The 8,384-nt window shown below is 44.5% G+C and overlaps 1 long non-coding RNA gene across 1 annotated transcript in view; it reads left to right on the forward strand.

The window, feature by feature from the left end:
- The window catches only part of LOC111548414, a 9,114-nt gene extending 1,988 nt beyond the window's left edge, over positions 1–7,126 (forward strand). The window contains exons 3-5 of the long non-coding RNA XR_002733397.1: positions 306–517; positions 1,940–2,244; positions 6,429–7,126. This is a non-coding gene — a long non-coding RNA (uncharacterized LOC111548414). The remainder of the gene's footprint in view (positions 1–305; positions 518–1,939; positions 2,245–6,428) is intronic.
- Positions 7,127–8,384: the final 1,258 nt, after the last annotated feature.

Genomic DNA, 8,384 nt, shown 5'->3' on the forward strand with positions numbered 1-8,384 from the left:
AAAAAAAAAAAAAAAAAAAAAAAAAAAAAAAAAAGGCTTGATCAGACCTCTGGCCAAAGACCCTTTTGGGGATGGGGTGAGGGTTGGTTGTTGCAGGGTAAAGGAAGTTGGTGTCTTTGGGAGGGGCGCCTGGCTATGAGGTGACCTCTAGTCGTATTTGGCATAAGGGGAGAGGAGGGAACGGGGATTGGTAAGGAAGAGGGCTAAGAGACTGCCAAAGGTCTCCCTGTTTTGCCACGGTTCTGGCTGATGGGAAGCTGGGCCAGGAAGGTAGGGACAGGAGTAATCACCCTCTATGATTGCAGGGCACTCTCCTGTGCACAGACGCCTTCCGCTTCTTCCATCTGCCCCGTCTCTCCAAGAACCCCTATGGCCCTGGGCTCAGAGCAGAGCTGAGTGCAGATGAAAATCTAGGGCCCTGTGTTGAAAACGACGAAGAATTTCAAGGTGGTGGCAGTGGCAAAATCCTTCTCCAGGAAAATTCTTTCCTTGGCCCAATGTGTAAACACTTGCTGAGGTCCTGTGGAGTTCCATAAATGCTGATGATATTGATGATGATGATAAGTATATAAGCTTCATGTTAGGGCAGTTTTTATTTTTGTTTTTTCTGAGACAGGGTCCTACTCTGTCACCCAAGCTGGAGTGCAGCGGCCTCCATCATGGCTCACAGCAGCCTCGACCTCCCAGGCTTAAGCAATCCTCTCACCTCAGTCTACCGAGTAGCTGGGACTACAGGTGCATGCCACCATACTTGGCTAATTTTTGTATTTTTTTTACAGAGGCAAGGTTTCACTATGTTGCCCAGGCTGGTCTCAAACTCCTGGGATCAAGCAATTCTTGCCCGTCCATCTCCAGAAGTGCTGGGATTACAGGTATAAGCTACCGTTCCTGACCTTAGGACAATTTTATTTTTTTAATTTAATTTAATTTTTTTAGATTTATTTTTATTTATTTATTTTTATATTTTACTTTAAGTTCTAGGGTACATGTGCACAACATGCAGGTTTGTTACATATGTATATATGTGCCATGTTGGTGTGCTGCACCCATTAACTCGTCATTTACATTAGGTGTATCTCCTAATGCTACCCTCCCCCATCCCCCCACCCCACGGCAGGTCCCAGTGTGTGATGTTCTCCACCCTGTGTCCAAGTGTTCTCACTGTTCAATTCCCACCTATGAGTGAGAACATGCGGTGTTTGGTTTTCTGCTTAGGACAATTTTAATACTTACCATTTAATAAACACTTTATTGCACATGGAAGTTACTTTGGGGGAACTCTTAGTTGTAGAGTTGGCTCCTGAAATAGACTCACTCATAGGCATTTATTTCTAGAATAACATTGTCAGGGTACAGAATTGTACCCTTTAGGTGGGACACAAAACCTAAAATGACATCCTTTTCAGGTGTAATTTGTGTCTGGTATCTGGCATCAAATATTCTTGCATTTAAAAAGTAGATTCAAAATGAACAATGACAGCACAGTGATTGTGAAGATGAAACAAAGTGACTTAAGTTGCCTGACTTGATCATTCTAGGTGGCCGCCGGAGTTTATTTTTGTTTAAAATCTAAAACAATGAAACAGAGTGTGAAATGTGAGGTGTAATATTTGTGTTTCGTAAGTGTGTATTTTAGTTCATGCTTGAATTTTTTACTGAATTCAATAATGTTTTTAAAATTGAAACTTACTTTTTAATTATTTTAAAATGACAGAACAAAATCCAGATCATGGATTTATCAATGTTGTACCATTTGCTAACATTTTGCACTTATTAAATCCTCTCATTGGTCTCTGAATAATTATTTACATAAATTATTGTATTAGAATGTCACCAGAGGATCAAAGTTCAAACTGATAGGTATATTTAAACACAATTAAGTAAATAATTGTGCCTTGTTGTCCTGTGGGAACTTGTAGTAACTTGCAGTGTCTTGCAGTATTGTGAAACCAGCAACTTGTTCACAATTCTTCTGAATTTCTCGGGAAATTTGAAGTGGAGTACTTGTACCAACATGAAATGATACGAATTTAAGTGAAGCTCAACAACAAAAAGCAAAAAGAACCAAAGAGGAAGCAACTGAAACAACATCTGGATGTATTTAAAAATATACAGTGCCTCTAAAATCAGGTGTCATTAATGAAAATTCTCAAGAAATGCCACCGGACATAGCCAATGCACCCATACTATTGTTAATTCATTTCCTGCTTTTTACAGAAAACAATTTTGTTGCATGGAAGATTGGTGAGTTATAAAAAGACCTGCCCTGGGAGAATGGCATGAACCCAGGAGGCGGAGCTTGCAGTGAGCTGAGATCGCGCCACTGCACTCCAGCCTGGGTGACAGAGCGAGACTCCATCTCAAAAAAAGAAAAAAAGAAAAAAAGAAAAAAAAAAGACCTGCCCTAGGTGTCAAGCACAGTAGTTACACCGCTGGTTCTGGCCCCTCTGCTTGAGATACAGGGGCAGGGTGCCCTGGTGGTAGGGCCTTGGTCACCAGCCAAGTCAGTTCCCATGGGATCCTCTTTCTGAGCTGATGCCCACTCCCTTGAAGAAGAGACTTCTATTCAGGCCTCTCGTTGCAAGGAGCAGAAACCCACTTAGGCTGGCTCAAGTCAACTGTGTTCAGCTGTTCAGCATCCTGTTTCACAGACATGTCCCAGCCTCTCTTGGGGTATGACTCGAGGCTGGCAGGGGAGACCCAGGGAATGTCACCAGTCTTTGGGGTTGCCTCAGCTCAAAACAGTCCCTCCTTTCAGCTATTTTTCTTTTCTTTTTCTTTTTTTTTTTTGAGATTGGGTGTTGCTCTGTTGCTCAGGCTGGAGTGCAGTGATGTGATCTCGGCTCACTGCAACCTCCACCTCCTAGGCTCAAGCAATCCTCCCACCTCAGACTCCTGAGTAGCTGGGACTACAGGCATGTGCCACCATGCCTGGCTAAGTTTTAAATTTTTTTTTGTGGGGACAGGATTTTGCCATGTTGCCTAGGCTGGTCTTGAACTCCTGAGCTCAAGCGATCCACCTGCCTCAGTCTCTCAAGGTGCTGGGATTACAGGCGTGAGCCACCCCGCCCAGCCTCCCTCCTTCCACTTTTAGGTAGCTGTGTTCAGAGTGGGTCATCCAGCAGAGGCAAACAGGTACAAAGTTGCTTCCAAGGCCCTGTGGGAAATTCTTATTAATTCAGTTGACAGATATGTGTTAAGTGCCTTCTTTAAGGACAGACAATGTCAGACCAGACTCAGAGGCTGTCTTCCTGGGGAAGCTATGGCACACATGAGCATGGCCAGAATTCAAGGAAGGGTGGGAGGAGGGGCTCTAAGAGAGAGGCAGGTGAGTTGTTAGGGGTATGTGAAGAAGGGTGAGAGAACTTTGCCCCAGGGGTCTCCAAGAAGGGCTGGGGGCTTTTGTAGAAACTGAGATGTGCCAGGAGAGAACATCTTCTAAAGAATGGCATGCTTGGCTGGGTGCAGTGGCTCACACTTGTAATCCCAGCACTTTGGGAGGCCGAGGCAGGTGGATGACTTGAGGCCAGGAGTTTGATACCAGCCTGGCCTGGTATCAAAAACCCCGACTCTACTGAAAATACAAAATTCAGCTGGGCATGGTGGCACACACCTGTAGTCCCAGCTACTTGGGAGGCTGAGGCAGAAGAATTGCTTGAACCTGGGAGGCAGAAGCTTCAGTGAGCTGAGATTGCACCACTGCACTCCAGCTTGGGCGACAGAGCAAGATCCTATCTTAAAAAAAAAAAAAAAAAAAAAGACTGGCATGCTGTGTTTATTTATATCAGCTCTGTGACTTTGAGCAAGTCTCCCCTGCCTTCTGGGACACAGCTCCCTCCTCTGATGAAGCGGGGTGAGAGGGCCAACGGTCTGACATTGACATTATGGGCTGAATGTAATGAGGATAAAGTCAGGCAATCGCAGATTGCCAGCCCCCATCCAGAGTTCAGTGCTTAATAAACAGTGGCTGATGGCATGTTCGCAGGGTCTCCCAGGAACTTCCCCTTCGCTGGTGGTTCTCCGCCCTGATGCAATGTAGAATCAAGGGCTTAACTCAGACCTTCACTCAGAAAAGGCCTTTCTGCAGGTGCTGAGCTAATTCTGGGGTTCTCTGATGAGTGAACCCAGTCCACACTTGGAATTCCCAGAGGAACAAATACCGTGGCCCTTGCACAACCTTCCTCAAATATACACTGTCTCAGTGGAGCTTTTGAGAGAAGCTGAATAGCTCTTGTAAAATACAAACCGTCGTTTTTGTTGCTAATAATAATAATGACAGTAAATTCCTAGGCTCCTGCCTTGGAATCATAGCCTATCTGGAGGCAAATTTCATCATCACCCAAGGACTGGCCCAGCACCAGGAATAATAACTTCAGCATTCCTTATGCCTCAGAGGTTCACTAGGTCCGTGGACGTGCCTTTCTGACTCACCTCTAGATGTGGTGGTACCTCTGCTGCAGGAGGGCTTGCTCTTTCACTGCCGTTCACGACTATTTCGTGTCTCTCAGGCACTTTAGCTGTACACCTAATTTAATCCTCTAGCAACCCTGTGAGGGAGGTCATCTTAGGGATGACTGGGATTGGAACCCGGCTCTGTCTGCGTTCAGAGCCCAAGCTCCTAAGCACAGCCTCTTTGCTGTTTGACAGAAACAGTTCCAGCTCTGGGAGGTGCAGGCCAAGATGAGCATCCTGAAATAGGCTTCTCTGAAAGGAAAGAACATAAAATAAGGGCCTTGACCTAACTCAATGAAATGTTTTATGCTCAGTCACCACTGAGTGAGAATCTGTTAAAATCTGGTAGTCCTGTGCTGAACTTGACTGGAGCACTTTCCAGGTAGAGAGAAACTGGTGAATGAGGAAAATGCATCATGATGATTGCAAAGGAAACACTTAATCTATGGAAGATAATACCTTGTTTTGAGGCATTTGCAAATACTTTCCGAGACATCCTGTTCCACGCCAATAGTGGATGGACTAACCTCAAATTGTTCTTATTTGTTCATTAACGCAAGTCCCCCAAGGGCTTGCTATGCAACACTTTATTAGCCTGGACCGAGTAATATATTTTAAAGTAATAAAACTACATTATTTTTAAATTATTTTTTAATGTGGACTTTCCAGCCATTGACTGCCCTCTCTGATAGGTCTGAATTAGTGAGTTTTCATTGTGTGTAAAAGAGCAATAAAATCATCATTATGAAAATGATGGGGTGCCTCCTTCACGGCAGGCACTGTGCTGGGCCGTATCCCACTCAGCCTCACTGAACCCGCCATGTGGGCGCCACATGCCCCACTGCACAGGCAGAACTCATGCTCTGAGGGATTTGACTCCTTGCTAATGAATGGGGGAGCCAGGACTTAAGCCCAGGCGTGTCAACCTCTGTTGGGGCTCAGAAAATGATACTCCTCAATATGATGCTTTGACATGCTGGACTAAAGAAGTAGCCTCAAGGTCTCTTGACCTTCCCTACCCCTCCCACCTTCCTGTTTCTCAACCCCTTGTCTCTCCCAAAACACAGGACAAGGCTGTTCTCTGAAGTTCCCTCGTTCACCTAGAAACCAGATAGCCAAAGAGGAACACAATTGCCTTCCATCCCCTCCCTGAAATTTCATTATCCAGAGGATTAAAACTCATATCACAGAGGAAGAGATTGAAAATTAAACATCACATCGACGACCCATACTTCGGAGCATTGACCCAAATTGTCCGTTTTTAGGTCCCATTCCATCTCCAAAGATAATTATTTCCTAACCATTGTCTGAGCGTTGGGCCCTTTCATTCCTCTTAAAAATCATTTGCTGGGCCAGGCGCAGTGGCTCATGCCTGTAATCCCAGCACTTTGGGAGGCCGAAGTGGGAAGATCACGAGGTCAAGAGATTGAGACCATCCTGGCCAACATGGTGAAACCCTGTCTCTACTAAAAATACAAAGATTAGTTGGGCATGGTGGCACATGCCTGTAGTCCCAGCTACTCAGGAGACTGAGGCAGGAGAATTGCTTGAACCCAGGAGGTGGAGGTTGCAGTGAGCCGAGATCATGCCACTGCACTCCAGCCTGGCGAAAGAGCGAGATTTCATCTAAAAAAAAAAAAAATATATATATATATATATATATATATACACACACACACACACACACACATATATATACATACATATATATATACGTATATATATACCCCATATATGTATATATATGTGTATATATACATATATATATGTGTATATATATATATATATTTTCTACCCCTCAAAACAGCCATTTTCTCCTCCATTTCCTCTTCTCTGATGAAGAAGGGTATATGAGCGTCTGGACCTCATTGGGTTTGGGTCATCATGTTCTTGCAATTCCCCTGTGCTTATGCACATTAAATAAATTTGTATGCCTTTTCCTCTTATTAATCTACCTATTGTAAATTCATTTTCAGTGAACTTCGAAGGACAGAGGGGAAACTCTCCCTTGGCTCCTACCCCTCCAAGTTCACACTTCTGACAACACTCTTTGGACACAGCCGAGGCACGAACATAATATGGTCCTGAATGAGGCTGAGTTTTGGGCGCAGAAGACCTGGGTTAATAAAAATAGGAAGGTAAGAAAAGAAAAGAAAAATCAAGCCACATCATAGGACTAGCTTCCTATTATTTATCCACTCAGGATTGACCACCCCTATGGGCCAGAGAGTTGTACCCCCATGTACCAGGTGGGTACACGAAGACACGAGAAGTGCTGTGATGGTTCATTTTGCATGTCAACTTGCGTGGAGTATGCCGACTCATTGTTTGGTCAAACACTGGTCTGGACATGGTGGTATAGGTATTTTTTAGATGAGATTAATGCTTACATCAGTAAAGCAGATTACCCTCCATACTATGGGTGGGCCTTGTCCAATCAGTTGAAGGCATTAAGAGCAAAGATTGAGGTTTCCTAAAGAAGATGGAATTCTCCTTGAGACTACAACATAGAAACCCTGTCTGAGTTTCCAGACTGCTGCCTTGTGGAATTCGAACTCAGGACTCCAGTCTATGACATTAACCCTCACTTAAATTTTCAGCCTGCCAGCCTGCCCTATGGATTTCAGACTTGCCAGCCACACAGTTCCTTAAAATAAATCTCTCTGTCTCTGTCTCTTTCTCTCTGTCTATATACACACATGCAGGCATATATACATATATATGTGTGCATCTATATATTTATATCTGATCTCATATTGCATATTGGTTGTTCCTCTGTAGAACTCTGCCTAATACAGCTGAAGATGTGTTCTCTTACTTCAGAAAGCTTGCATATTACTGGGGGACAATCAGTACAGAAGTCAACAATTACAGAAAGGGGACTAGGGTAATATGGTGGCCAGTGTCCTTGTGAGTAGTGGTGACAGAGGGCTACAAGTTAGAGACTGCCAAGGGAAAGTCAAGAGCAAGGGAAACAGAGATGAAGGAGGTTCAGCCAGGCCCCATCACCTACCCACACTAAACCTGGAGTCTCTTTTCCCTTCAGTCTTAAAAATATTTCATTTCTGTACTTCAATGGATGCAAGCCCCTAAGTCCTGAAGGATCTGTTGTTTGTTGTATTACCCCAAGCAAGGATTAGCCTAGAAGGGACCTCACCTCCCAACAATGAAATGCAGCTCTTACATTTTACAGATTGGGAAACCAAGTCCCTGTGAGCTTTCTGTTAAAGGGACAGAGGTGCTGGATCATGGTGAGCAGGAATATGTACCCACAGGAGTAATAGCAGCTGTTCGTACACATTTTATTCTAATGCGCCTTCCTGTGATCGCGTTCAATGAATTCCAGGAGTTTTACCAAACTTGGCTCTTTTGAGAAAGAACCAAAGGAGCTAAACCTAACAATTCTTGGGGACTGATGTACAAATGCCACTCCTGAGCTATGGGGGCTCCAGGTCCCCCTCACAGTGCCCCCTGCAGTCACCCAAGTCCAGCCCTAGTCCCCAGGCAGGTTGTCCCTGCAGACTGGCAAAGTCATTCCAGGTGTGGTCTCAGAGAGCCTCTCTCTGGAATGGTAGAAGGGTTTGTAGCCATAAGAGCTGATATCAAGGAGGCTTCTAGAAATCTAGAAAATTTAATTCCCCAGAAAGTGCCTGAGAATTAGTTTCTCCTCTAGAGTCCTTTTTTTAGGAAGCACCGGAGTCCATGCTTGTTCTTATATTTTTATCCGTATATCACCTCAATGAAGACACCAAAGTCCTGTGAGAAACACCAGCTTGTGCTGTCTTGTCCTCCCCCACTCTTACTGGATAGTAGGGACAGAAAAGTGGAGATTATTCCGCATTTTACAGAAAGAGAAACCAAGGTGCAGAGGAGGGTGGAACTGGCTTCTGATCCTGGGCTACACCCATGGCAAACTGGGAAAGATGTGCCAG

The sequence above is a fragment of the Piliocolobus tephrosceles genome, chromosome 6, assembly GCF_002776525.5.
Source record: "Piliocolobus tephrosceles isolate RC106 chromosome 6, ASM277652v3, whole genome shotgun sequence".
Classification (NCBI taxonomy): Eukaryota; Metazoa; Chordata; class Mammalia; order Primates; family Cercopithecidae; genus Piliocolobus; species Piliocolobus tephrosceles.